Here is a 6,000-nt window from a genome sequence, read left to right on the forward strand (position 1 = left end):
TGGAGCATTGGCATGCTTGGACATGGGAAAGCTGGAAGCAAAGGTAAATGGAAGGGGGAAGCTGTCCATGAGGGAAGGGGGCTCAAAACTGAAAAGCAATTGTGAATTCAGTGACAGGACAAATCCCATTGGCTTCTCTGCCCAGTGAAACACATCCTTACAAGAGCACAAACTCAGGGGTTCCAGCAGGACTCTGATAAAATCTAAACCCACATAGACTTGTTAGCAGGATTGAAAAAGAGGATGGAAAAGTGATGGGAAAACTGGAAACAAGCTAAAGGTGAACTGGCAGAGCAATGAAGTAGAATGTGACACCACTGAAGAAGCCAGCAAGAAGAATACTTGGCAAATATTTAACAAATGTCATTACCAGTGGCCCAATAAAATGTTCAATTAATATTTCCTTGTGGTTTGGGACAAGCTCTGCCATTTGAAACAGGCCAGCAACAGATCCCACTGAGCAAATAAACTCCTTTGTGTATACTCAACCACGGGTACAAGACGAGTGAAATACAGCCCCAAGAGCTGGGGCTCAGATTTTTTTTTTTATATATATAAATATAAACACACAATGCCAAGGAGTGCACAAACACTTCCTTAGCTGGAAGAGGACACCAAAGAAGTGTTTTAACCCCAAGGTTAGGCTGGCACAGCTGGGCAGTGAGCACTCAGGTTCTCAAACCCTGGAGGGAGCATCACTGAGCCCACACTGAGCCAGGGTAACCCCACAGCACATGGGGACAGCTGGTCACAGGGACCTGACAGAGGGACAGCGTGGCATAGCAGCACGAGGGGAACGCTGCAAGATGAAGGAAAACTCCTGAAATATTTGATTTATCCCATCTCATGTATTTATGGGCAAGTTAGCCTCAACACCTCATCTGCAAGGTGTTTGGGCACTCCAGGTATAGACAGTCTGCAGCTTCCCCTGATCTGAAACCTGCAAATGAACCTCGAGGACAAGTTTCAGGTACTGCAGCAAGTTTCTGGATCACAGATACACCTTAGGCTGGCTTTAAAAAGTCTGTTCCCCAGAAAGCACAAAGCATTTGAAAGAGAGATAAAGAGAGCAAACTGAGCTAAACCCACAGGCAATTTTAACCTTTGTTTTGAACGAGTCCTGCTCCTCACCCCTGCAGCCCCACTGGGCAGGGAGGGGGTTTAAGGTTGAAGACTCAACTCCAGCTTTTCAGCAGGCTATAAACAGGCATCTCCTGTGCTTCCACCTCTGCCCATGAGAGGAAGGAATCTCCTCTGGCAGGGTGGGCAGGCCCTGGCACTGCCCAGAGCAGCTGGGGCTGCCCCTGGATCCCTGGCACTGCCCAAGGCCAGGCTGGACACTGGGGCTTGGAGCAGCCTGGGACAGTGGGAGGTGTTCCCACCACGGCAGGGGGTGGGATGGGATGGGATGGGATGGGATGGGATGGGATGGGATGGGATGGGATGGGATGGGATGGGATGGGATGGGATGGGATGGGATGGGATGGGCTTTAAGGTCCCTCCCAACCCCACCCATTCCACGATTGCACGGCCAGGAGAAGAACAGGCACTGAGCATGGGAGCTGCAGTCACTCTGCTCAAGCTGCTGCTCTCCAGGAGTGGGCAAACCACAAGGCTGGCACGTCACAGGCTGGTGCTGAAAGCAGAACAACCTGACAAGTTGGGCAAAGCCTCCACCAAAAATCATCCCTCAGCTAACATAGGTCCATGGGATGTGCAAACCTTCCCAGTCCAGATACTCCAAGGGCTCAGTAGGCAGTCTGGAGTTCAAGCCCTTAAAGATTTGGGCAAAACATGTTTCTTCAAGACAACCCACTGCCATCTGCACCTACCTAAATATCTCCTATCAGGTCCTGCTACCAGGCAATTTCTTCAGGAGTTCATCAATCCCCAGGTGTATGTAAACACATCACTACTAGTTTAAGAAAAAACTCCTCATTCTTGTATTTACCTTTTCTTCTATTGACCCTTTCCTGCTGTTACTGCACTGCTGGTTTTATCTTTTCTGCATTACTGGGATGTTGCCTGTGAAACATAAGCACAGCAGAGAGTTGCATCTTCACCAACATAAAGACTATGCAAGAAACTATCCTTACTGTTATCATCTACTCTTGGAATGGTTTGGGTGAAAAGGGACCTTAAAGGCCATCCAGTTCCACCCCCCTGCTATGGGCAGGGACACTCCAAGCCCTCTCCAACATGGCCTTTCTTTATTTTCCTGGTGATTCACCATCAAAAGGCAAGCAAGAGAGTGAAACTAATTTCCACTATGGAGGCCACTGGCACCCTACCCCACACTGTGTCTCCTTCACCTGTTGTCTCCCACCCTGGAAACTCCCTGGGCTTCTCAAGAACTTGGTAACTCACACCTGGCAGCTCTCCTCTGCTTTAGGATAGTCCATTTAGGAGATTTTAGGAGGTGGCAGCACACAGACATCTCCTCCCAAGGGAACACAAGCTTTTCATGCCACACGTGTGCCTTCCTTCCACACCTCCATCCCGCTGAGCAAATGACAAATTCTTCTGGTGTTCTGAGCTGATTTTCAAAATGCTTTCTCTAATCTGTCTCCTTTCTAAAGCTAAGTCCTGAAGCAAAACAAACAAACAAAAAACCAGGGTGGCAAAGTTAAAATTGTAAAGATATAAAGATATTTTTTCCTTAAGTTTAGACCACCAAGGGCACAGCTTAATATCAACACCGAGAATCTGTCAGATGCACATGCTAAAACACGCCATCCAAGGACGGAGGGGAAAAGCAGAGAATCCTGGAAAGCTGCATCTTCCACATTTCCCATTACCCAGAAAATCTGCAGTCACTAAAACTTACTCTAACTGGGTGGCATTTCACATTTCCAAATGTAATTGAGTGAGCGTGTTGCCATGGCGACAGCAGGGTTCTGCAATAACTTTGTTGCCTTGTAATTGCTGTATATTTGTATACAAGCAGCTGAGCTTTCTTTAATTCAATGCCCTCAACTCTTCCAGCGAGGCTGCGGAGCGACGGCGGCAGCTTTTTAGGCTGAGAACTCTCAACAGCGGTGCTGGAAACATCAGAAACGATTAAAACTCAGCGCCGCGACCGACCGCATTACACACACACAGAAAAAAAACCCCACCAGGAAACCCGGCCAAGAACCAGATTATTATATAAACTTCAGAGCTCCTTAGCTTTTAAAAATGTTGCCGTTGCAACGACAACAACAACAAACAAGAAAAAAAAGCACGATTCCGATAATTAACTCCAGGTAGATTTGGCAACGAGCGGAGCACTTTGAGGGCAGGGAATAAATGCAGCACGAGTCCCATTTATTGACGGGGCACAATAGCAGCGAACCAAACCGCGTTGGCCAGGGGATTATTCCCTCGCTGTGGCTCCAGAACAGCGCTTGCTCCATCTCCCCGGCCTCCGAGCAGCGCGGCGAGGACAAGGGGATGCGGCCGTGGGGAAGGAGCGCGGCACCGAGCTGAGCTGCCGGCTGGGAAAGAAGCGGCAAGGCGGGAGAGGAGAGCCAAAGCCTCGCCGCACGCCCCATCCATCCCAGGCTTTTACAAGGCATTTTCACACCCTGAATCCACCCACACCTTCCCGACACACATCCCCACTCCTTGGGAGCGTTTTCGGAGCTGCAATCCAGCCCGGAATATGAGGCAAGGCTGGAACACGAAATCCTCCCGTACGGGCGTTAGCGGCGACGAGCCCGATTTGTGCAAACCTGCCAAAACAACCCATCGACAGGCGAAACCCCCGACACCGACACCGGCACCTTCCCCTGCCGCCGAGTGGGCGCACAACACAATTACGCAAGTGCTTCCAGCGAAGGGCAGGTTCCCTTCCCCTCCAGCCGCTGCCCAGCGCCGAGCACTGACAGCGTCCAATTATTGTTATGTAAATCCATCCGCTCCGCCGAGCTGTCACCGACACCCCGGGGAGGAGCACAGCCGGCCCGGCGGGCAGCGTTTGGGGCAGCGCGGGCACCGCGCAGCATCTTCCCCTGATAAATCCCTGCAGCAAAACCCACACGCGGCTGCCGGGCAACACCTCCCTCTCGCCGCGCTCCTCCGCCAGCCCCAAAGCTCGGCTTCTTCTGCTTCGTTTCGCCCCGCGCAAGCCAAGCCTCGAGGTTTCGCCGCGGCACACGTGGTGTACCCCCCCGGAACCCCCAAAAACGGAGTTCTGCCGGCGAGGCTGCAGCCCTGGGCCTCGGACCCGTGACTGCCACCGCCGGGCTCCCCGAGAGCGCCGCGCTGCCGAGGGCAGCACCCCCCGTTTGCTCCTCCCGGGCACAAAAAAGCCATTTTGGGGCTTTTCTTCCAGCAGGAGGTGAGTGCCGCGGGGCCCGAGCCCGAGCCCGGCAGCCCCGGGGAGCGGGGCGAGAGGACGCAAACTTTCCCCAAGTCCCGCGTTATTCCCAGGATAAGGACGAGGGAAGGAGGCGCGGGGGGAAGAGGATGGAAGAACCGACCCCGGGCCGCGGCCCGCCCGGCGCCGCAGGGCCCCGCCGCGGGCGTCGCCCCCGCCGCAGGGCCGCGCCCGCCCCGCCGAGCCGCGGGGCCGGGCCCCCGTGCGGCGCTGCCCGCGGCCCGCCGCTCGCTCGCCCCGCCGGTCACTCACCGCTGCCCGCATCGCCTCGCCTCGCCTCGCCTCGCCCCGCACGGACCGAGCGCCACCGCCGCCGCCGCCGGGGGGACGAGGCGGAGCCGCGGCCGCCCGGGAGGGGCGGGGCTAGCGCGCGGGGGGGCGGGGCTGCAGACGGCGGCGGCCCCGCCCGCCCCATTCACAAAAAACCGGGTCCCGCGCGCTGAGTGGGCGGTGGCGCTGCCCGTCACGCCCCCCGCGCCCCGCCCACCCCGCCCGCCGCGCCAGGGCCGGGCCGGGCCGATGGCGCGCGGCGGCCCCGCCCCGCCCGGCGCGCCGCCCAATCAGCGCGCGGCCTGGGGCGCCGCGCCGCTCAAATCCGCCCGCCACCAGCGCGCGGGCGCCTGCGATTGGCCGCGCCAGCTGCCCGTCACCTCCCCCTCCCACGGCCGCGGCGCAGCGGCGACCAGCGGCCCCCGGGAGCGGCCCCGCCGCGCCGCCAGCCCGCCGGGCGGGGAGGCGAGCGGCCTTAAAGGGCCCGCGCCGCGGGCAGCCCGGGCGCGGCGGTGGGGGCGGCGCGGCTCGGCGGCGACGGAGCGCCGCGTACTGACCTGGGCGGCGGGCGAGGCGGGGACGCTGCGCGGCGATGGCCCCCCCGGCGCGGAGCGCGCCACCGACGGACTCAGCCCGTGACGGGTTCCGCCATCTTGGAAATTTTTTTAGATGGGGAGTCACGTGGTGCGACCATTTTTTCCCCGCGGCCAATCAGCGGGCGAGGGTTATTTATAGCCGCGCGGGGGAAGGGGACCAATCGGGCCCCGCCCCGCGCGCCCCCGGCCACGCCCCGTGGCGCGCGGCCCGTCGCCATGGCGACCGGGGGGCGGGGCAGGGGCCGCCATGTTGGCCCCGAGCCCGCGGCCCCGCCGGGTCGGGGATCGCGGTCGGGATCGGGGACCGGGTTCCTGATTCAATCCCCGGCCCCAGAGGCCAGAGCAAGGGGGATCCGTGCCGTGTAAACGGTATTGCGGTAAAACGTGGAACTTTGGGGTGTTTTTACGGCCCGTGTTTCCGCAGCCGCGGTCCCGCTCCCTCATGGGCCGTTCTGTGTTTTCCGTCAGGTACCGCCTGTAACGGCGAGCAGCTGAGGCGAGGGGTGAGCGACAGAAAGGGCAGGGCATGGCTCAACACATTTGCCTGAATTACCGAGAGGAAATAAAAAAATAAAAAGGAGTTTTCCGGCAATGTTTCCCTCTACCCCCGTTTTCGCAGGGATTGATTGATTTTTGAGTTGGACGTGGAGTTACCCCGTTGAACTGACGCATCTCGCTTCACTCGTATTTTGTTGATTCACGCAGTGCCCAAAGCTCCCCAAGTCCTGCTTCCAAACGTGCCAGATGATGGGAAGGAAAATATTGCAGTGTTGG

General features: G+C 57.8%; 1 protein-coding gene across 6 annotated transcripts in view; it reads right to left on the minus strand.

The window, feature by feature from the left end:
* Positions 1-5,316, minus strand: part of HDAC4 (histone deacetylase 4) — a 179,010-nt gene extending 173,694 nt beyond the window's left edge. For 5 of the 6 annotated variants that reach the window (XM_084209706.1, XM_084209702.1, XM_084209704.1 and 2 more), the window contains exon 1: positions 5,188-5,316. The gene's annotated coding sequence lies outside the window, so the exon portion shown is untranslated. Of the gene's footprint in view, positions 1-4,612; positions 4,709-5,187 lie in introns of those variants that run through there. The other variant, XM_084209701.1, reaches the window with a different exon arrangement.
* Between the last annotated feature and the right edge of the window lie 684 nt (positions 5,317-6,000).

This window comes from Fringilla coelebs, assembly GCF_963513975.1.
Source record: "Fringilla coelebs genome assembly, chromosome: 7".
NCBI lineage: Eukaryota > Metazoa > Chordata > Aves > Passeriformes > Fringillidae > Fringilla > Fringilla coelebs.